Raw genomic sequence first — 24,361 nt, forward strand, 5'->3', positions numbered from 1 at the left:
ACATGATCATCTCATTTGATGCAAAAAAAGCATTTAACAAAATTCAACACCCTTTCAGAGTAAAAACATTCAACAAAACAGTAATAGAAGCAAACTACCTCCCCATAATAAAAGCTATTCATGAAAACCCCACAGCAAACATAATACCCAATGGTGAAAGACAAAGCTTTTTCTACAATCAGGAACAAAGTAAGGATGCCACTTTCTCCACTCTATTCAACATAGTACTAGAAGTTCTAGCCAGAGCAACTATGAAAGAAAGAGAAATTAAAGGCATCCAAATTGGAAAGGAAGAAGTAAAATTACCTCTGTTTGCAGATATGATTTTACACGTAAAAACTCAACCAAGTCCATAAAAAAGCTGTGAGAGCTAATAGATGAATTCAGCAAAGTATCAGGATACAATGTCAGTACACAAAAAACAGTTGCATTTCTATACATGAACAATTAATTATCTGAAAAGAAAATTGCAAAAACAATTCCATTTACAATAGCATCAAGAAGAATAAAATACTTAGGAATTAACCAAGAAGGTGATAGACTGGTACAATGTAAACTATAAAACACTGCTGAAAGAAATTAAAGAAGACATAAATAAATGAAAACACATCCCATGTTCATGGACTGGAAGACTTAATATTGTTAAAATGTCAATACTACCCAAAGCATTCTACAGATTCAAAGCAATCCCTATCAAAATCCTAATGACATTTTTTTGTAGAAATAGAAAAACCCATCCTGGAATGGAATCTCAAGGGACCCCAAATAGCCAAAACAATCTTGAAAAAGAAGAACAAAACTGGAAGACTCATACTTCCGGATTTCAAAACCTACTACAAAGCTATAGTAATCAATTACAGTGTGGTACTGGCATAAAGACAGACACATAGACCAATGGAATAGAACAAAGAGCCCAGAAATAAACTCTCACTTTTATGGTCAAATGATTTTTGACAAGGATGCTAAGACTATTGAATGGGGAAAGGACAGTCTTTTCAACTAATAGTGCTGGGAATATTGGATACCCACATCCAAAAGAATGAAGTTGGACTCTTACCTAACACCATATACAAAAATAAACTCAAAGTGGATCAAGGACCTAAATGTAAAACCAAAAAAAACAACACTCTTAGAAGAAAACAGGACAAAAGCTTCATGACTTTGGACACTGGACTTCTCTGATAGGACATCAAAGGCACAAATAACAAAAGAAAAAATAGACAAATTGAACTTCATGAAAATTTAAAAAATTTGTGTATCTGAAGACATTATTCAGATGGCCAAAAAGCACATGAAAAGATGCTCAACATCACTAATTATTAGAGAAATGCAAATCAAAACTACAATGAGGTACCACTTCCTACCAGTCAGAATGGCCATCATCAAAAAATCTATAAACAGTAACTGCTGGAGAGGGTGTGGAGAAAAGGGAACCCTCCTACACTGTTGGTGGGAATGTAAACTGGTACAGCCACAATGGAGAACAGTATGGAGGTTCCTTAAAAAACTAAAAATAGAGCTACTATGTGATTCAGCAATCCCACTCCTGGGCATATACTCGGAGAAAACCATCATTCAAAAAGATACATGCACCACTGTGTTCACTGCAGCACTATTTACAATAGACAGGATGTGGAAGCAACCTAAATGTCCACCGACAGAGGAATGGATAAAGAAGATGTGACACATATATACAATGGAATATTACTCAGCCATAAAATAGAACAAAATAATGCCATTTGCAGCAACATGGATGGACCCAGAGATCGTCATACTGAGTGAAGTAAGTCAGACAGAGAAGGACAAACATCATATGATAACACTTATATGTGGAATCTAAAAAAATGTTTTAGATGAACTTATTTACAAAACAGAAATAGAGTTACAGATGTAGAAAACAATCTTATGGTTACTGGCGAGGGGAAGAAGGGGAGGGATAAATTGGGAGATTGGGATTGACATATACACTCTACTATATATAAAATAGATAACAGGGCTTCCCTGGTGGCGCAGTGGTTGGGAGTCCGCCTGCCAGTGCAGGGGACACGGGTTCGAGCCCTGGCCCGGGAGGATTCCACATGCCGCAGAGCAACTGAGCCTGCACTCTAGAGCCTGTGCTCTGCAACAAGCCAAGACAATGAGAGGCCCACGTACCGCAGTGAAGAGTAGCCCCTGCTTGCCTCAACTAGAGAAAGCCCATGAGCAGCAACAAAGACCCAATACAGCCAAAAATAAAAACAAATTAATAAATTTATTTAAAAAATTTAAAAATAAATAAAATAAAATAGATAACAAATAAGAACCTACTGTATAGCACAGGGAACTTCTACTCAGTACTCTGTAATGACCTATATGGGAAAAGAATCTAAAAAAAGAATGGATACATGTATATGTATAACTGATTCACTTTGCTGTACAGCAGAAAGTAACACAACATTGTAAATCAACTGTACTCCAATAAAAATTAGTTTAAAAAAAAAGAAGACATTATTCACAGAGTAAAAAGGCAACCCACAGAAAGGGAGAAAATATTTGCAAATCATATATCTGATAAAGGGTTAATAACTAGAATATAGAGAGAACTCCTAAAACTCAACAGCAAAAAAACAAACAACCCAATTCAAAAATGGAAAAAAGGACTTGGATAGACATTTCTTCAAAGAAGATATATAAATGGCCAATAAGCACATGAAAAGACGAAAAGTATAATGATGGTTGCCAGGGCCTGGCAGGGAGGGGAGAATGGAAGTTATTGTTTAACGGCGAGTTTCTGTTTTACAAGATGAAAAGAGTTATGGGGATGGATGGTGAGGATGGTTGCACAACAATGTGAAATGGACTTAATACCACTGAACTGTATACTTAAAAATGGCTCACAGGGTAAAGTTTATGTGTATTTTACCACAATAAGAAAAAAAGGAAAAATAAAATAAATAAGTAGCCTTTTTGGTTTCCAGACAACAGAAGGACAATATAAAAAGGTTTTTAAGAAAACACAAAACCAAACAAGAATCAGGCCAGCCTGAAATTAACACATAACAAGATCAGTTTGGCAGTAGCAGAATGACAGCAGGGTATTCAGTCTTCCCAGGAATGCAAAAAATATGTGAATTATGGGGAATTCCACAAATCAGAAGGGCAAAATATTTGGAAAAAGATCTATGTGAAAGTAGGAATCTGCAACCAGAGTCAAGGGGGACCAGGGTCTGAAATAGGATAATATCATTTTTAAAATCCCTTAAGACATGTAGTAATAATTGCGCTATTCCTGCTCTCCAAAGCAACCCTGTCTATACAGTGAAGGCTAGAGTGGACCTAGCCCCTGGCAAGACCTACTTGGTACAGATGGGCCAACCACAGGTCTTTAAAACCAGGAGGGGCAGACCCCAGGGATTCCATCTTCCATTACAAATTCACAAAGTGGCCTTCTGGGACAAATCAGTGTCACATGAGTTTGAAATGAGTGAGTCACATTTCCTGGCCCAACCCAAGCAGCAAAGTACTACAACTCTGGGGGAACGGCCCAAACCACCTCCATAACATCACTGTGATACTGATGGTCTTATTCTCAAGTGTGAAACCCAAAGACCCATGAGAATGGAAGCCATATCCCTAGGGATGCAAGGACTCCATTCCAAAAGCACTACTTTAAACAAGAATTTTTCTAGGGCTTCCCTGGTGGCACAGTGGTTAAGAATCTGCTTGCCAATGCAGGGGACACGGGTTTGATCCCTGGTCTGGGAAGATCCCACATGCCACACAGCAACTAAGCCCGTGAGCCACAACTACTGAGCCCGCGTGCCACAACTACTGAAGCCCGCGCGCCTAGAGCCCGTGCTCTGCAACAGAAGCCACCGCAATGAGAAGCCTGTGCACCGCAACGAAGAGTAGCCCCCACTTGCCGCAGTTAGAGAAAGCCCGTGCGCAGCAACGAAGACCCAATGCAGCCAAAAATAAATAAATTAAATAAATAAATTAAAAAAAAAAAAAAAAAAAAGAATTTTTCTAGCTGGGCAAGATAACCATCCATCCCTCCTGCTGAAAACAACTAAAAATGCTAGATAAAATATGTGTGTGTGTCTATATATGTATATATATTTAAATTTTTTCCTTAAAAGAATAGACAAGTTAGCAAGAAAATAAGGAACACTTGGGTCCAAATCTAAGCAGAGGCAGAAACCCAGAGAGGCAAGTAAACATTGAAGTTTTTGCCCTGAGGGCATTTGCAGAACCAAGGCAAACCTGAGCTTCAGTTTTCAAAGTTTCAAAGGGCACACAGGCAGAGCCCAGAGCCCACCCAAGGTGGGAGGTCTAAGGAGACCTTACCTCCAGTGAAGTTGTGACTTCCAACAATACTCCGTCAGAATATGAGTAAAGCAGAAATAAACCTGATCTACCTCTCCTCACCCCCAAGAGCTACCTGCACAAAACATCAAGTGTCTCTATCTTCAGCACTGAGCAGTTGGAGAAACAAAACAAACTCACCCCAAGAAGCTGTAATCACAAGACAACACTCACAGGTTTGTGGAACAAATTCCCACCACATGGGTGGTCAGAAAATACTCAATGCTCTATATTGCTGGTGGGAAAAAGGGTAAATTAGTACAACCACACTGGAATAGAGTTTTGCATAACCAGGAAGAGTTAGATGTGGCAGGAATTCCACTCCTACTTCATATCCGGGAAAAACTTGCTCCCATACACCAGGGGCCGTGTATAAGAATGTGCACAGCACGGTTATTCCTAAGAGCAAACACATGGAAGCAGCCTACAGGCTTCTTGGCAGCAGAAAGGATAAATATACTGTAACACATTCCTACAGCGTAAAGCTACACAGCAGTGAAAACGAAAGGAGTCACATGCATGCCCGTGGATAAATCCCAATGTAATGCGAAGCCAGTCACAGAAGTCTACAGTACAACTCCATGTCTATGATGTTCCAAAAAAGGCACAACTAAACAGTAAGTTAGGGGCTTCCCTGGTGGCGCAGTGGTTAAGAATCCTCCTGCCAGTGCAGGGGACACGGGTTTGAGCCCTGGTCGGGGAAGATCCCACATGCCACGGAGCAACTAAGACCGTGTGCCACAACTACTGAGCCTGCGCTCTACAGCCCGTGAACCACAACTACTGAAGCCCACGCACCTAGACCCCGTGCTCAGCAACAAAGAGAAGCCACCACAATGAGAAGCCCGCGCACTGCAACAAAGAGTAGCCCCCGCTCACCACAACTAGAGAAAGCCTGCGCACAGCAACGAAGAGCCAAAGCAGCCAAAAATAAATACATAAATAAATAAATCTATTTTAAAAAACAAAAACAAAAAACAAAACAATAAGTTATTTAGAGATTGTTCATAAATGGTAAACTATTGAGAAAATCAAGAGAATGATTACTACAAAACTCAGAATAGGGACTTCCCTGGTGGTGCAGTGGTTAAGAATCTGCCTGCCAATGCAGGGGACACGGGTTTGAGCCCTGGTCCGGGAAGATCCCACATGCCGCGAAGCAACTAAGCCCGTGGGCCACAACTACTGAGCCTGTGCTCTAGAGCCCATGCTCCGCAACAAGAGAAGCCACCGCAATGAGAAGCCCGCGCACCGCAATGAACAGCAGTCCCCGCTTGCTGCAACTAGAGAAAGCCCATGCACAGCAATGAAGACCCAACGCAGCCAAAAGTAAATAAATAAATTAATTAAATTTAAAAAAAAAGCCAGAAGAGTTGTGGGGGTTAGGGCACTTAGGGGGCTTACATGGTCATAACCTTTTTATTCCTTAACCTGGGGGATGGGACATATATGTTCATTTTATTATTTTGGCTTTTGTGTGTGTGCGTGTGCGTACGTGTCTTAAATATGTCTTCTGTATGATATATTTTGCAATAAACATATGGCAAAAAGAAGAAAAAAAAACTATGGAATGCTACACAGCTGTTAAAGAGGCAATGAAAACACGACGACCCAAAACCTATGGGATGCAGCAAAAGCAGTTCTAAGAGGGAAGTTTATAACAATACAATCCTACCTCAAGAAACAAGAAATATCTCAAATAAACAACCTAACCTTACACCTAAAGAAATTAGAGAAAGAAGAAGAAGAACAACAAAAAGCCCCAAAGTTAGCAGAAGAAGAGAAATCATAAAGATCAGAAATAAATGAAAAAGAAGGAAACAATAGCAAAGATCAATAAAACTAAAAGCTGGTTCTTTGAGAAGATAAAAAAAATTGATAAACCATTAGCCAGACTCATCAAGAAAAAAAGGGAGAAGACTCAAATCAACAGAATTAGAAATGAAAAAGGAGAAGTAACAACTGACCCTGCAGAAATACAAAGGATCATGAGAGATTACTACAAGCAACTCCATGCCAATAAAGTGGACAACATGAAAGAAATGGACAAATTCTTAGAAAAGCACAACCTTCCGAGACTGAACCTGGAAGAAATAGAAAATATAAACAGACCAATCACAAGCACTGAAATTGAGACTGTGATTAAAAATCTTCCAACAAACAAAAGCCCAGGACCAGATGGCTTCACAGGCGAATTCTATCAAATATTTAGAGAAGAGCTAACACCCATCCTTCTCAAACTCTTCCAAAATATAGCAGAGGGAGGAACACTCCCAAACTCATGCTATGAGGCCACCATCACCCTGATACCAAAACCAGACAAAGATGTCACAAAAAAAGAAAACTATAGGCCAATATCTCTGATGAACACAGATGCAAAAATCCTCAGCAAAATACCAGCAAACAGAATCCAACAGCACATTAAAAGGATCATACACCATGATCAAGTGGGGTTTATCCCAGGAATGCAAGGATTCTTCAATATACTCAAATCAATCAGTGTGATACACCATATTAACAAATTGAAGGATAAAAAACATATGATAATCTCAACAGATGCAGAAAAAGCTTTCAACAAAATTCAACACTCATGGGCTTCCCTGGTGGCGCAGTGGTTGAGAATCTGCCTGCCAATGCAGGGGACACGGGTTCAAGCCCTGGTCTGGGAAGATCCCACATGCTGCGGAGCAACTAGGCCCGTGAGCCAAAATTACTGAGCCTGCGCATCTGGAGCCTGTGCTCCACAACAAGAGAGGCCACGATAGTGAGAGGCCTGGGCACTGCGATGAAGAGTGGCCCCCACTTGCCGCAACAAGAGAAAGCCCTCGCACAGAAACGAAGACCCAATGCAGCCATAAATAAATAAATAAATAAAAATTAAAAAAAAAAAATTCAACACTCATTTTTGATAAAAAAACTATCCAGAAAGTAGGCATAGAGGGAACCTACCTCAACATAATAAAGACCATATATGACAAACTCGCAGCCAACATCATTCTCAATGGTGAAAAACTGAAACCATTTCCTCTAAGATCAGGAACAAAGACAAGGTTGCCCACACTCACCACTATTATTCAACATAGTTTTGGAAGTTTTAGCCACAGCAATCAGAGAAGAAAAAGGAATAAAAGGAATCCAAATCGGAAAAGAAGAAGTAAAGCTGTCACTGTTTGCAGATGACATGATACTATACATAGAGAATCCTAAAGATGCTACCAGAAAACTACTAGAGCTAATCAATGAATTTGGTAGAGTAGCAGGATACACAATTAATGCACAGAAATCTCTTGCATTCCTATACACTAATGATGAAAAATCTGAAAGAGAAATTAAGGAAACACTCCCACTTACCATTGCAACAAAGAGAATAAAATACCTAGGAATAAACCTACCTAAGGAGACAAAAGACCTGTATGCAGAAAACTATAAGACACTGATGAAAGAAATTAAAGATGATACAAACAGATGGAGAGATATACCATGTTCTTGGATTGGAAGAGTCAACAATGTGAAAATGACTATATTACCCAAAGCAATCTACAGATTCAATGCAATCCCTATCAAATTACCAGTGGCATTTTTTACAGAACTAGAACAAAAAATCTTAAAATTTGTATGTAGACACAAAAGACCCCGAATAGCTGAAGCAATCCTGAGAAAGAAAAACAGAGCTGGAGCTGGAGGAATCTGGCTCCCGGACTTCAGACTATACCACAAAGCTACAGTAATCAAGACAGTATGGTACTGGCACAAAAACAGAAACATATATCAATGGAACAGGATAGAAAGCCCAGAGATAAACCCACGCACATATGGTCACCTTATCTTTGATAAAGGAGGCAAGAGTATACAATGGAGAAAAGACAACCTCTTCAATAAGTGGTGCTGGGAAAACTGGACAGCTACATGTAAAAGAATGAAATTAGAACACTTCCTAACACCATACACAAAAATAAACTCAAAATGGATTAAAAACCTAAATATAAGGCCAGACACTATAAAACTCTTAGAGGAAAACATAGGCAGAACACTCTATGACATAAATCACAGCAAGATCCTTTTTGACCCACCTCCTAAAGAAATGCAAATAAAAACAAAAATAAACAAATGGGACCTAATTAAACTTAAAAGCTTTTGCACAGCAAACGAAACCGTAAAAAAGACAAAAAGACAACCCATAGAATGGGAGAAAATGTTTGCAAACGAAGCAACTGACAAAGGATTAATCTCCAAAATATATAAGCAGCTCATGCAGCTCAATATCAAAAAGACAAACAACCCAATCCAAAAATGGGCAGAAGACCTAAATAGACATTTCTCCAAAGAAGATAAACAGATTGCCAACAAACACATGAAAAGATGCTCAACATCACTAATCATTAGAGAAATGCAAATCAAAACTACTATGAGGTATTACCTCACACGAGTCAGAATGGCCATCATCAAAAAATCTAGAAACAATAAATGCTGTAGAGGGTGTGGAGAAAAGGGAACCCTCTTGCACTGTTGGTGGGAATATAAATTGATACAGCCACTATGGAGAACAGTACGGAGGTTCCTTAAAAAACTAAAAATAGAACTACCATATGACCCAGCAATCCCACTACTGGGCATATACCCTGAGAAAACCATAATTCAAAAAGATACATGTACCACAATGTTCACTGCAGCTCTATTTACAATAGCCAGGACATGGAAGCAACCTAAGTGTCCATCAACAGATGAATGGATAAAGAAGATGTGGCACATATATACAATGGAATATTACTCAGCCATAAAAAGAAATGAAATTGAGTTATTTGTCGTGAGGTGGATGGACCTAAAGTCTGTCATACAGAGTGAAGTAAGTCAGAAAGAGGATAACAAATACCGTATGCTAACACGTATATATGGAATCTAAAAAAAAATGGTTCTGAAGAACATAGGGGCAGGACAGGAATAAAGACACAGATGTAGAGAATAGACTTGAGGACACGGGGAGGGGGAAGGGTAAGCTGGGATGAAGTAAGACAGTAGCATTGACATATATACACTACCAAATGTAAAACAGATAGCTAGTGGGAAGCAGCTGCATAGCACAGGAAGATCAGCTCCGTGCTTGGCGACCACATAGAGGGGTGGGATAAGGAGGGTGGGAGGGAGACGCAACAGGGAAGGGATATGGGGATATACGTATGCATATAGCTGATTCACTTTGTTATACAGCAGAAACTAACACAACATTGTAAAGCAATTATACTCCAATAAAGATGTTTTTAAAAAAAAGAGTTTGACAGTTCTAGGTACCTTATATAAGTGGAATCATACAGTATTTGTCCTTTTTTGTCTGGCTTATTTCACTTAGCATAATGTCCTCAAGAAGCTTTTACCTTTGAAGGCAAAGGGCAAGACAGAGAAAAGCTGGCAGCTGAATGACACTGTTGAACTCCTGTATCAACCCTTCACCCAAGCCCACTTCACCTCTGAGCTTTTTGGTTACTTGGTCAATATATTCCATTTATTATTTAAGCATATTTGTGTCTATATTTTCTATTATTTGCAAGTGAAAACACAGTAACTGATACCCTCCCTTTTTTTCCTCAAATAGAATTAACAGTTTGGTATATATTCTTTCAGACTCTCTAATATACAAATAAAGATGTGCATTTTATTTAAAAAAAAAAAAGAGTGAGGCAGACATCTGTACTGATATGGAAGATCTCTAAGATACATTGATAAATGAAAAGGGCACAGAGCAGAGAGAGGGTGTAGGAGAAAAAAAGAACAGAAATATACTTCTATTTTAAATGGCCACATCGTCTCTAAAAGGATAGACAAGACACTCTAACCAGAGGTGGCCTCTAGGGAGAGGAACTGGGTTATAAGGGAGAGAAAACAAAAGGAGATTTTTATACATTTATACATCTGTACCAGGTGCAAGTATTACTGAGCTAAAATATAAAACTCTTTTTTTTTTTTTTTTTTTAAGTCAAGCCCTAATCTTTTGGGTTACCACTTGGTAACCTGTTATAAAACTCTATTAGGTTCAAGTGTAGCGCTGCTGAGGCCATTACCTGGGTCACACCTGGGCTTTCTTTGCCTTATCAGTAACTGTTTCACGAGACCTCAGATTTCAGGGTGGAAGGTACTCCATCATCTCAAAAGATTTCACAGCCAGGGTACAACTCCAGCCTATCCAAGCCCAGAATTCCACAGAGACCCTGCAATGTTGTGATATAATAAGAAATATATATTTGGTCTTTGCCCTAGGTTCCTGGCACAAGAGTTTCTAAAACGTTTGGAATTTCCTGAGTGATAGGGATGAGAGGAGCACCTTTTGTTATTCATAAAAGTCCCTTTCAACCACGCCTGAGTTTGTGCTGATACAATGACTCTTGGTGAGCCCCTAGATATAGCGTCAGGATAGGGGCTGGCTACCGCAGGAAGCAACCACGTGATTAGAGGATTGGCACTTTCAGCCCTAACCCCGGACTTCGAGGAAGTGGGGAGGAGCTGGAGGTTGAGTTAATCACCAATGGCCAATCATGCCTACACAATGGAACCTCCATAAATACCCTAAACCACAGGGTTCAGGGAACTTCCTGGTTGGTGAATGCCAGGAGGGTGAGACACCCTAACTCCATGGGGACAGAAGATCCTGTGCCTGGATCCTTCCAGACCTCACCTAAAGTACCCCTTTATCTGGCTGTTTATTTGTATCCTTTAAAATAAATCAGTAAATGTAAGTAAAGTGTTTCCCTGAGTTCTATGAGCCATTACAGCAAATTATCAAACCTAGGTGGGAATGCCCTGTTTCTAGCTGGTTGGTCAGAAGTACAGGTGGTAACTGGGGACTGGGGACTGAAATAGGGACAGTCTTGTGGGACTGCGCCCTTAACCTCTGGTATCTGCACTAACTCCAGGTGGTTAGTGTCAGAACTGAATTAAATTGTAGATCACCCAGTTGGTGTCAGAGAGTCAGAGAATTTGTTGGTGCTGGGAAAAACAGCACACATTTGGTGTTAGAGATGCTGAAGGTAAAAAACACCATCAGAGACCCCTGGTTGGGATCCCATCGATAACTGACCACTTGGGCTTACTCTGCTGGGCTGGCTGATCTGGGACAAAAATCTCAAAGAGGCAGTGACTGAAATGTCCTTCTGGGGCCATAAGTCTGCCAGGAATGGCTACATTCTGAGGCCCTCTGCCCCAGAAATGTCCTTCATCTGCCCCCTGGAGAGAAAGCCTCTTTAAGCTGTGTGTTCTCCCCAGCTGCAAAAGTGAGTCATGAGGGGGAAGAAAACTGACTCACAGTTGTAAGAACAACAAAGGGAGCGGCCAGCTACAGGACTAGACTCAGACCTTTTCTACAATAGAAGGTAAAGCTGACCATCCCCTAACTTGTGACTTCAGTCTCCAAGCACTTCCCCTCTCATCAGCAGGTGTCCCCCGTCTATTCTAACTTTTCTCCAGGCAAGTTCTCAGGACTAACTGCTCCGGTCTCAAGCAAACTCAATTTTCTCAGGAAATTTTGAGTTGGGTTTAATAGCCCATCTCCAAAGATGGCACCCCATTTCAACTCCTTATTTCTACGCCTCTCCACTTTCCCCGACCTCAGTCCTTCAGCTACATGAATGCGTGGCTTTTCTTGCTCTGCATTTCAGGACAGAGGTAGATTTACAAACTAGAGCTCTCCAAGTCCTCTCTCCACTTCTCCCCATGACAACCTTTCTTCTGTGTTCACGTCTTCCTTCCCATCACCACCCCTTCCCTGGTCCACACACGTGGCAACAGCAGGTCTGAATTACAACAACTGCCTCTCAGAGCTGATCCCCCACCCTGACCTCCTGCCTCTCCCCATGCCAGGTCAGCCGGCTCACTGCTTCCAGAAGAGTTTCTCAAAACCCCATTCACCTTTCGGGGGGTCGCCAGCTCAAGCATCTCAGAGGCTTCTTGTTGTCTCAAATCCCAACAGGCAGCTGGGCATTCACAGAATGAACCTCCCAGCCCCGACGCTCGCTACTCCCCAACAGCATCCTTTTTTTTTTTTAACAGGGTTTCCTAAGTGCCAGGGTCCTGTGGGTTCAGCAGAAAACAAAGCAGACACAAATCTCCACCTTCATGGACCATCCATCGCCTTCCTCCTGCCAGTGAGGCTAGGGGCATCAAACCTTTCCCATGCCTGGCTCTTCTCATCGCCATGACTTTGCTCCATGTGCCACTTTCTGGGTACCGTCCCCTCCTCTCCACCAACCCCAATGTGACTCCCTCATTCAAGGGCCAGCTCTCCCAAGAAGTCCTTTCTGAGCAGCTCCCCTCCCACCCAGTCCCCTCAGCTTGCAGGCCCTTGGCCTCATGTATTCTACTCTCCATAATGAGTTCTCCTGGAACTATTCTCCACTGGCCCCATCAACACAGCCACCACTAGGATGTGCCCACTATGTGCCGCTTTACGTTATTTCATTTAATCCCCCCAATATCACCGTGAAGAAGGTCTTATTGCCCCTATGTTATAGACGAGGAAACCAAAGCTCAAAGAGCCTAAGGAACTTGCCTGGTAATTTTCTACATTCGTTTTTGCATTTAGCATCTTACCTGCCACAGAAACAGCACTCAGTAAACAGCAGTTATGACTGTTCCTTATTAGCTAGTTACTACTTGAGCGAGCATGTATTTTGCCCCAGGACATGCATCCCTTCTCTCCTCAACCACAGGATAAGCGACTGAAGGCAGGCGCCATGTCGTCAGATCCATCTGTGCCTGCCACAGATGCACAGCAAATGCTTGAGGAAAGAACAAACACTTTCTTAGAATAATGCACAGTAATAATTTTGCCCTTTTTAAACCATTCAGTCAAGTGTGAAAACTCAGGACTAGATCACGGGGAATTTATTTTGCCAAATATTGAAACTGCCATTTAAGAATATCAGAAGTAAAAAGGGATGGAAAGATGATTCGGGTCAGCAAAAACACAAACAGCTGTTTTGCAACCGGCTGGAACTGAATAGCCAAAATCCAGAAAGGCTGAGGAAAGGCAAAAGGTCTTAGCAACATGGCAGGGAGGAGAGCCCTGCCCTGAGTGAAGACTCCCAACTGGCCACAAGCCCAGGTGACAACAAATGGCTTTTGGGACAAAAGCAGCAAACACAGATCAAGAGATTAATTTAAGTAGGAAAGTCGGAGAGTTTCGGGTTGGTCTTTTCAGACCTGCGCACAGTGACGCTGAGGCATCATGTTCTAATATTCTGTGGGACAGCAGGAAGAACCCAAGGCCAGGAACCGGAACTGCTGCTTCCAAAGCTTGGCTCTGCCTCTTACTGGTGGAGCTGGGTAAGTCACTGAACCCCCCCCCCCGAACCTCTGATCCATCATCCATGACGATGAAACCACGACCTTAACCTGTCCCAATGAGAACTGTCCAATAAAGAATAAAACTATGAAGTGTGATACACATATAAGGAATATTATCAACAACAAAAGCAACACAACGTCAGCAGTTGGTTGCATAGTGTCCTGCGGTGAGATAGTTGAGATTAGACCCCAGTATTTGTTGAAACCTAAATGGCTGATGGGTAGGGGAGAGGCTGCCATTAGTAGATTATAGTAGTTGTTTTATTTTTCTTGAGGTAAAGGTTGAATTCACCTTTGGGGACAAAATTTTTTTTTCTGTGTTGTAATTCCATCCTGCAATCCCCAAGCATTCAGTAAAATTTTGTGAAATATCTGGTAATATTTTTATTTTATTTATTTTTAAAAATTTATTTATTTATTTTTATTTTTGGCTGTGTTGGGTCTTCGTTGCTGTGCGCGGGCTTTCTCTAGTTGTGGCAAACGGGGGCTACTCTTTGTTGTGGTGTGCGGGCTTCTCACTGCGGTGGCTTCTCTTGTTGCGGAGCACGGGCTCTAGGCACGTGGGCTTCAGTAGTTGTGGCTCGCGGGCTCTAGAGCACAGGCTCAGTAGTTGTGACGCACGGGCTTAGTTGCTCTGCGGCATGTGGGATCTTCCCGGACCAGGGCTCGAACCTGCGTCCCCTGCACTGGCAGGCAGATTCTTAACCACTGCCCCACCCAGAAGCCCTGGTAATATTTTTAAAAGATGTACTTTGAGAAGTTATGAGATAAGTCTTTTTGCATGTTGAAGGCAAAACAGTATGAGGAAGGAGGCAACAACCCTGAGACAGGGAGAACTAGTGACATCCAGAAGAGAAAATAGACAGCTGGCCAAGGAAATCAGTAACCCAGGTAGATTTTACTCATTTAACAAAGATTTTTTGAGCCCCAACTATGTCCCAGGCTTGGTGGAACACATAATAAGTATTCCTTAGGTATTTCTAAAAATACCTGCAGAGGGGAACTTGGTAAAAGAATTCCTACAGGTCAAGTGTGAAAGGAGCTTGAGTAATTGTTATTTAGGGACTACACTGACATGTTATCCCTGAAGATGGAAGAGATCAGAGCCATCTAAGGCTCAAAGATCAAATACAGTTGAAGGTTTTGCCTCATATGGCATCTATGTTCATCCTGCTGCCTTCTGGCATCCATGGTTTCCAAGGAGAAGTGAGCTCTTAACCTTATCAAAGGTCCTTGTGATGAGTCGCTTATCTCTTGCTGCTTTCAAGATTCTTTGATTATGATGTGTCTAGGTGTGGATCTCTTTGATTTTATCCTACTTGGAGTTCACTGAACTTCCTGAGTACATAAATTACTGTTTTTCATCAAATTTGGGAATTTTAGGGCTATTATTTCATCAAACATTCGTTCTGCTCCTTTCTATCCTCTTTCTAGGACTCCCAACATGCGTATGCTGTAGGTGTCTGAGGCTCTGAGGCTCTGCTCATTTTCCTTCATTCTTTTTTCCTTCTGTTTCTCAGTGTTTAACCTCAATTGACCTATCTTCAAGTTTGCTGATTCTGGGAATTCCCTGGTGGTCTAGTGGTTAGGACTCTGCACTTTCACTGCCGAGGGTGCGGGTTCAATCCCTGGTCGGGGAACTAAGATCCCACAGTCTGTGTGGCGCGCCCAAAACAAAAGAAGTTTGCTGATTCTTCTGCCTGCCCAACTCTGCTGTTGAGCTCCTAGTGATTTTTTCACTTTACTTATTGTAATTTTCAACTCCAGAAATTTTTTTTTTTTTTTTTTTTGGTAATTTCTATCCCATATTGATCATCTCTTTTTGGTGAGGCATTGTTCTCAGACTTTCCTTTAGTTCTTTAAACATTTTTTTTTGCCCATGCAGTGAGGCATGGGGGATCGTCTTAATTCCCTAACCAGGGATCAAACCCGTGTCCCCTGCAGTGGAAGCTCCGAGTCTTAACCACTGGACTGCCAGGGAAGTCCTAAACATATTTTTAAATAGATGATTTAAAGTCTTTGTCTATAAAGTCTAAGGCCTGAGTTTCCTCAGGGACAGTTTCTACTGATTGTGTCTTTTCCTGTGTACATGCCATTCTTTACATGCCTCATAATTTTTTGTTGAAAACAAGAGTCAGCCATTTTTCTTGAATAAATGTTCCCTGGATTGCTGCAAGCCTTTGGTTAATTTCCAGAGTTCTGAAAAAGTTGATTCTGACAATTTTTGCCAGTTTTCTCATTTCTTTTACAGAGGAATATCTTTTAAGAACTCCTTATTTCACCATTCCCGAGGAATCTATATCTCATATGGCAGTTAGAAAGAGGTTTTCATCCCTCTAAACAATTTTTTGAAGAATACGGGTAAAAGAACTCTGATACTTAAATACTCTGTACTTGATCTTAAGCCCCAAATAGTGTCTTAAATGCCACACTTCTCTAAATTTTTTTAAAAAAGACACAGCAACATTTATTAAACACATAATTTTATAATTCCAGCATCCAGAAAAAAAAAATGGAAAAACGTTCCAAAATAACCAAAATGAGGTATTATACACTTTGTTTTACCTTTCTCGAGTAAAAGTATCTTGGCTCTTGCTCTGTGGTAATAGGTTGACAGCAACAGTTTGATCAGGGTACATGGGCTATGTTTAAAGCTGCATTGTATAACGCTGAATGGACTGCATATGTAGCAATTCTTTTCTGATGTACATTTGGTGGTTTCCCATTTTTTTTGCTATAAAAATGCTGATCCAAACAGCCTAGTATGCTTGTGTGCTTGTCTTATTATACCTTAGGTTACATTTCTAGAACTGAAATTGTCATGTCAAATGCCTTGTCAAATGCCTTTTTTTTTTTTAAGTTTTAGTTTTAATTTTCTCTGTATCCTCTGCCATTTAATGCCCTGCCCTGAAATGGAGCACATTTTCCTATCTCTTTGGATGGAGGTTCTGATACTCAGTGATGTCACTGCCATTTAATAAGACTCTCACGCTGTGTATCACGCAATGCTCCTTCACCACCTGAAGGGGGAACTCAGAGTCAAAGCTAAGGAAGGACTGTATTTAAAACTTCTGAAAAGCAGGAATCTAAGACAGTCCCCCATTCAACTTTCCTTTTCGTGGAACTCCACAGACCTGCGCTTTTACCCATATGGAGCCACATAAGCATCAGAGAACAGGGGAGAGGTCAGCCTGCATTAATAATTTTCAGCCAGGTCCCACTCACCAGTCACAAGCTTCCTAAGGCCACACCCGGTAACCAAGACAGGAACGCAAGTCCACATCTGTTTATCATCTAAAATCCAAATCTCTGGGACTTCCCTGGTGGCGCAGTGGTTAAGAATCCGCCTGACAATGCAGGGGACACGGGTTCGAGCCCTGGTCCGGTAAGATCCCACATGCCGCGGAGCAACTAAGCCCGGGCGCCACAACTACCGAGCCTGTGCTCTACAGCCCGTGCTCCGCAACAAGAGAAGCCACCGCAATGAGAAGCCCACGCACTGCAACGAAGAGTAGCCCCCGCTTGCTGCAACTAGAGAAAGCCTGCGCACAGCAATGAAGACCCAATGCAGCCAAAAATAAATAAATCAAAAATAAATTTTTAAAAAATCACTTTAAAAAAAATTAAATAAATAAAATATCCAAATCTCTAACAAGAGTTTGATGACAATGCCCCTCCAAAGAGACTTGTAGCTCTCCACTGGGAGGTTAGGGAGAGGCCAGGGTTCTCACCATTTCCAGGGGGATGAACTAAAGAATACGAAAAGGCAGGCATGGGTTTTGAGTGTCAGAATTTCTTATTAACCAAGCCTGACCAGAAACCAAGAACCCTTAAGTACCAGACTCCCTTTCTCTGCATTTGATAAGATGTAAGATATAGGGAGGAAACACCAGACCCAGACACAGAAGACTGGGACTCAAATTCCCGCACTGCTGTGTCACTGGCATGATTTTTTTTTTATTAATTAATTAATTTATTTATTTATTTTTGGCTGCATTTGGTCTTCATTGCTGCGCACAGGCTTTTCTCTAGTTGTGGAGAGCAGGGGCTACTCTTTGTTGCAGTGCGCAGGCTTCTCATTGCAGTGGCTTCTCTTAGTTGTGGAGTATGGGCTCCAGGCACACGGGCTCAGTAGTTGTGGCTGGCGGGCTCTAGAGCGCAGGCTCAGTAGTTGTGGCGCACAGGCTTAGCTGCTCCGCAGCATGTGGAATCTTCCCGGACCAGGGCTTGAACCCATGTCCCCTGCACTGGCAGGCGGATTCTTAACCACTGCGCCACCTGGGAAGTCCCACTGGCAAGATTTTAAAACTAGTCCTTGAACAAAGGTTTGGAAAATAGGCAGAATCTAAATTCCACCTATTTTGTATTTTAATTCCACCTATTTTGTGGCCATAGTGCACAGAAATGAAGCCTCAAGTAGATTAATTGAATCCAGTCACACAGCGTAGCAGCCTGGGTTTAGAAGTGCAGAGTTCCATGAGAAGAGAAGGATTAGGCATGCTTCAATCCAGGGCACATGGGCTATCAAATCATCCCCAATTGGGGGCAAAATGGCAATGACTCGGGGCTCTGCCTAGCAGTTGGATTCAAAGACTAAGACCTAGTTTCACCCTGGGCAGCAATCTCTTGAATTATAAAAAAAGTGTTATCCAGTTGAGAAAGAAACTCCAAAAGTCGCTTAGGAAAGTAATTTACTATAGTTTGAGATCATATCATTATCTCCTTATTAGGCAAGCTTCTTTAATTCCAGGAAGACTAAATTTAAGCATATAAATATGCCTAAGAAAATAAAAACCATAGTATTTATAATTTTGTGTTAAGAAATCTGTGTGTATCTGTTACTTTATGTACTTCAATGTTCAAGGGAATTTGGTCTGTTCAGAGTAACGAGTCAGTCTCAAGATTCCAATTAAAATATGTAACTGAGTAATTGGTTTAAACTTAGGATTTTAACTCGGAATTTTACTAAGTTTAAAATCAGTATTGGGGTTTCCCTGGTGTCGCAGTGGTTAAGAATCTGCCTGCCAATGCAGGGGACACGGATTCGAGCCCTGGTCCGGGAGGATCCCACATGCCGCGGAGCAACAAAGCCCATGCGCCACAACCACTGAGCCCGCGTGCCACAACTACTGAGCCCATGCGCCACAACTACTGAGCCTGCGTGCCTAGAGCCTGTGCTCTGCAACAAGAGAAGCCACCGCAATGAGGAGCCCGCGCACCACAACAAAGAGCAGCCCCCGCTCACCACAACTAGAGAAAGCCCACACGCAGCAACGAAGACCCAACGCAGACAAAAATAAATAAATAAAATAAAATAAATAAAACATTTTAAAAAAAAAAGAAAAAAGATGAAGTTTTAAAAAACGAATAAAAAATAAAATAATATCAGTATTGGCAGATGACAAATAAGCACATGAAAAGATGCTCAACATCATTAGCTACCAGGGAAATTCAAATTGAAACCACCATGAGATGCCACTACATACCTTTCAGAATGGCTAAAATGAAAAAGACTGACCGCCTCCAGTGTTGGTAAGGGTGTGGAGGGACCAGAACCCTCGTCTGCTGCTGGTGGAAATGGAAAATGGTATAACCACTTTGGAAAATGGTCGGGCAGTTTAAGTTAAACATATACCTACCATATGATCCAGCCACTCTGCTCCTACACATTTGCCCAAGATAAAAGGAGATATATATCCATACAAAGACTTGTACAGAGGTTCACAGCAGCTTTATTTAGAATCACCAAAAACTGGAAACAACTAAAATGACCAACAGGTGAAGAGATAAACAAATTGTGGAATATCCACTAATGGAATATTACTTAGCAATAAAAGGAACTATTCATACATGCAACATAGACAAACCTCAAAATAATTATGCTGAGTGAATGAAGCCAGACAAAAAAGGAGTACATACATGATTCCACTTATGTAAAATTCCAGAAAATGCAAATTAATCTATAGTAACAGAAAGCAGTTCAGTGGTTACTTGGAGATGGTAGAGGCAGAGAGCGGTGGGAGGCAGGGATTACCAAGGGGCACAAGGACACTTTTGGATAATCACTATCTTAATTGTGGTCATGGTTTCACAAGTGCATGCATATGTCAAAATATAAATTGTACACTTTAAATATGTGCGATTTATTATGTCAAAAATACCTCAGTAAAGCTGTGTGAAAAAATAAGATAAAACAGTATAGGAATGTTTAAGAAAATTTAAGAGTCAGTTTAATTTATTAGTTAAACAGGAATATTTAAGTATTAAAGATTTGGTAATCAGACAATTGCAAGTATTATTAAAGGAAGTTGAATGTAATTCATAAACTCAATTTAAAATTTTCAAATGAGTTAAGATTGTAAATGGATCAAGTATTAACCCAAAGACCCCTTAAAGTGATTATTAAAATTTTCTAGAATCATAAGTAGAACAGAAAGATTTGTAGGCTACACTTAAAAGCTAAATGTAGAAGACTGGCCCTTAAAGGAAGAATGAGATTTTTGAGTTTGTAACTTGAACAAACTGAAAATCAATTTTTACAGTCAAAGTAACTTCTGAATAATCTTTGCATTACACAAAAACCCGGGGGCGGGGGGATGATTAAAAAATCTCACTCAAACAGGCTACTCACCAGTCACCCAAAACTCACCAAGTCACTTGGTCTCACCGAACTTCAGTTTCCTCATTCATGAGAGGAATGTTTTCCAGAATAATCCACTTATTATAAATGATTTAATATTAATCAATTTCACATTGATAAACAGCACATTAGTAAAAGCACTCGGAGAAGCATACAGCGATGGGCAAATAGAAAAGATCAGCAGCATGATATCACTCTATAGTAACTGCAGCCTTTCCCAGACCCTGGGCTGACCAGTGACAGACATGCGAAAGGTGACACACGTATCCTCAGAGACTAAGCATGACTCAGCACAGCCAGATCATGGAATTTTCCCGAGGCCTCAGCCAGAGAGGAGCTGCCACATATGGAGTCTGGTCCACAGCTGGTGGAAATGTACCTAGAGCTGCCCTGGATATCCCAGCACCACCGCCAAATGCCCCCCGGCCCACAGGCAAATCAGGATAAGGAGGTGAGGAACAGCAGCAATGAGGGGGTGTTGAGATGACCCAGGGTTATGCCTTCTGGAATAATACTTAAAAAAAAAAAAAAAGCCCACATCTACCTCCCTCCAGGATCACCAAGGCGACCAAAAGGAGGAGGACAGGGGAAGGCGGGAACCTTCAATGGCAGAGTCTTAGTTACAGTAGCTAAGCAAAGCTCCATGGACTCAGGAGGGAAGTAGGGACTGAAAAGCCAAACAAGCTTTAACAAATTAGATGACCTGGCAGAAGAAGGCCCTTCCTGGCGACTAATTTTCCCTTCCTACTGATGGATTTGGGGAAGACATGCAAGAAAAGATGACACTCTGGGGGCTTCCCTGGTGGTGCAGTGGTTGAGAGTCTGCCTGCCAATGCAGGGGACACGGGTTCGAGCCCTGGTCTGGGAAGATCCCACATGCCGCGGAGCAGCTAGGCCCGTGAGCCACAACTACTGAGCCTGCGCGTCTGGAGCCTGTGCTCCGCAACAAGAGAGGCCGCGATAGTGAGAGGCCCGTGCACCACGATGAAGGGTGGCCCCCGCTTGCCACAACTAGAGAAAGCCCTTGCACAGAAACGAAGACCCAACACAGCCATAAATAAAATAAATAAAAAATAAAAATAAAAAATAAAATAAATTAAAAAAGAATTAAAATTAAAAATAAAATAAATTAAAAAAAAAAAAGATGACACTCTGGAAAAAAAAAAAAAGGAGGGGTGTCAGAATCTTGGATTCTGCTAATTAGCCTTCTCTGGGCCCCAATTTCTCAGCTCCGTAAGCTGAGAAATTGGGACTGTCACCCAACTGCCCCTCTTCTCCTCACAGGGATGCCAGTATGAGCAACAACATTCAACTCTATCAGCCAAGATGGGAGACCGAGAGCAAGCAGAGAGAACAGTGGGAAGTTTGTGGAGGGTGGAGTCCGTCAAAGGTCCGGAGGCATTTCCTCTCATACCACCTGCCTTTACACTCCGCCCACTTTTCCAAGCAAACTCCATCTCAGAGTGGAAAACGGCCACTCCTGGCCCAAGACCTAGGACACGTGAGGACTGTGGAAAAATCTCAGGACGGAGAACAGCTTATGGGTTCTGAAGGATCATCTGAAAAAAATCCCCCGACAAAGGAATCTCCACACTGAGCACTGGACCTGAGCTCTGGGCAAAGTTGTCCCTGAGCCACTAAGTTCCCAGGGCACCTGGGCTGTGAAACACGGGGTAGCGGCTGGCCTGCCTCTGGATGAAGGGAAGAGCATATCAGTGTCTGAAATGCAGGCGGGACGCTACACAGAGCCAGGACCGTGCCCGGCTAGGGCCCTCTCACAGGCCATCAGGTGGACCCCGGACCCGAGGGCCTTGGAATTTAGGCTGCGGAGATGCACTGGGATCAACGCAATCAGTGGAGTTTCCTGTGTGAGGGGAAACCTTAAGAGCGGGAGGTTATACAGGGCCGTGCTGCCACACAGAGCACTATGTGGGGGGAAGAAGGGGCAAGTCCACCTTCACCCCCTCATCGCTGTCTGGACACATGTGTCAAGTGCTTTTACAGCCAGCTGACAGAGCCACCTCCTGTGCCCAGCTGCCTGCTCTCCACATGGACTCAAGCGCTCTTCCCAGAGGCTGCCCAGCCCTACAGATGCTTCCTTCCTGTGGTCCTGAGGAGCCTCGCCGCTCTCCCCCACCACCAGGCGGCCCAAGCCACACCCTTCCAGAAGTAGAGCCTCCTGCTGAGGCTGGCCAGCAGCCAACTGGGGCCAGCAGGGAGCCAGACATCACTTTCCTGTGAAAACCAAGAAAACCAAGAGAGTCGGGAACAGACAAAGACTGCATATATTTTCCAAAAATCAGAGCTTGGCCTTTTTTATTTAGTGAGCTTGATCACTGACGTGCCAGGACTGCTAACATCTACAGCTGCTGCTCCCACAGGCATCCCACTGACCTGGATCCAGGCACAGGACTTACCCTCAAGTGTATCGTCAGCTCTCAGGAGGCAGGCGTTATCTAAATAAAAGAAAAAGAAAGTGTTACCCTCGTTTCTCTCCCAGCACTCCCCAGAGAAGCCAGGCATAGCAGGAACACAGACTTAGAACCCAGAGAAGAACTGCTGCTTTGCTTCCCCTGATCTCAGGGGTAACTGGGGCGCCACCAGGACAGCGCGGGGCTGAGAGCACCCCAGCTCTGTTGTCCAACTGCCTGGGCTCTATTCTTGCTGCTTTGCCACCCGCTCCCAGAACCACTCAAAGCTTGTTTCCTCATCTGTGAAATGGGAGTAACACCACCACCCAGGTCGGAGGGTTCCCGAGGAGGTACACACTCAAAGCACTGGCACCGTGCCTGGTATAGAGGACGCGCTCAGACGTTGGCCGACGTGCCTAGTAAGAAGCATTTAAGTAAAACCTTTTTCTGGCACCCCCCTACACAAGAACAAGAAGTTCTAGAAACTTTTCTTGTTTGATCTGAAGTGCCTGGTCCTCCTGCCCACTCCCATCCAACCTCAGGCCAATTTTCTCTGCAGAGCCACCTCCAATCCTTCAGGAGCTACCTCGCCTCCGGATTCTCTGAGCCTGGTTCCTGTCTCACTCTGCAACTGGACACAAATGAAGAAGCTGATGTGTCTCCTATTTCGCCGGCTATGTCCTCAGATCCCTTCCTGCAGAGACCACCACCCCACACACAAAGAGCACACCCTGTGCTTGGACCCATGGGAGCCCAGTTGGTGGTGCGTGACCACTTTCTGGAGTTTACAGACTGCTTGTTTTTGAAAGGCCACACCTGTCCGTTAGCTTTAGCCACTGGTCAGTAAAGAGCAAAATGGAGACACAGGCCAGCAAACCATCAAATGAACTAAGTCCATGTTCCAAGAAAATGAGTTGCCTTGGTAGATTATGTCAAGGCTGAAAATGAATGTTTGGGGCATTCAATTCAATAAAATACGTCTTGAGCACATACCCTGCATGGAGCACCACTGTTGGGGGCTAGCTAATAGAGCTAAGAACACGATAATACGTGAGAGGGACCCGAGCGTGCACGCTGAGCCTGACAGCTTGGGGAGGACCCCAGCCGTGCCCTTTCCTAGCTGTGTGACTCTGGGGGAGTTATTTCACTCACAGTTCCTCATCTGTAAACAAGGAGCTAACTGTACTTTTGTTGTAGGGTTGTTGTGATAATCAAATAATACATAAAAGGGGCTTAGCAAGGTCCCTGCCACCACACAGTAAGAGCTCAACAAGGGTTGACTTTTATTATTAATAACAATCAATCATTATTTATCATCATTATTATTAAAAGAGAGAACCCACATCCAGCTGAATAGATTCAGCAAGGCTTAATGCAGGAAAGCCTGAAGAGTAATTTCGACAGGACAAGAGAAGAGGAAAAGTCCTGCAGAGTCAAGATCGCCAGGAACAAGATCAGAAGGACACAAAGAAGTGAGTTTCGGGGCAACAGCCAGTAGTCTCAGATGAGGCTGAGGCAGAAGAGGGTACCTGTGGGGTCAAAGGGAAGAAAAAGCCCAACAGGTGGGAGCCTATCTTTTCATTCAGTAAGGGACAGGAAACGGTTTCCTCTTTTCGTCATTATCCCATCTTCCACT

At 42.6% G+C, this 24,361-nt stretch overlaps 1 protein-coding gene across 6 annotated transcripts in view; it reads right to left on the reverse strand.

Annotated features, from left to right (window-relative positions):
* The window catches only part of PC (pyruvate carboxylase), a 104,322-nt gene that overhangs the window by 76,582 nt on the left and 3,379 nt on the right, over window positions 1-24,361 (reverse strand). For all 6 annotated transcript variants that reach the window (XM_036860868.1, XM_036860869.1, XM_036860872.1 and 3 more), the window contains one exon: window positions 22,732-22,770. The gene's annotated coding sequence lies outside the window, so the exon portion shown is untranslated. The remainder of the gene's footprint in view (window positions 1-22,731; window positions 22,771-24,361) is intronic.

Source organism: Balaenoptera musculus, chromosome 8 (assembly GCF_009873245.2).
Source record: "Balaenoptera musculus isolate JJ_BM4_2016_0621 chromosome 8, mBalMus1.pri.v3, whole genome shotgun sequence".
NCBI classification, from domain to species: Eukaryota; Metazoa; Chordata; class Mammalia; order Artiodactyla; family Balaenopteridae; genus Balaenoptera; species Balaenoptera musculus.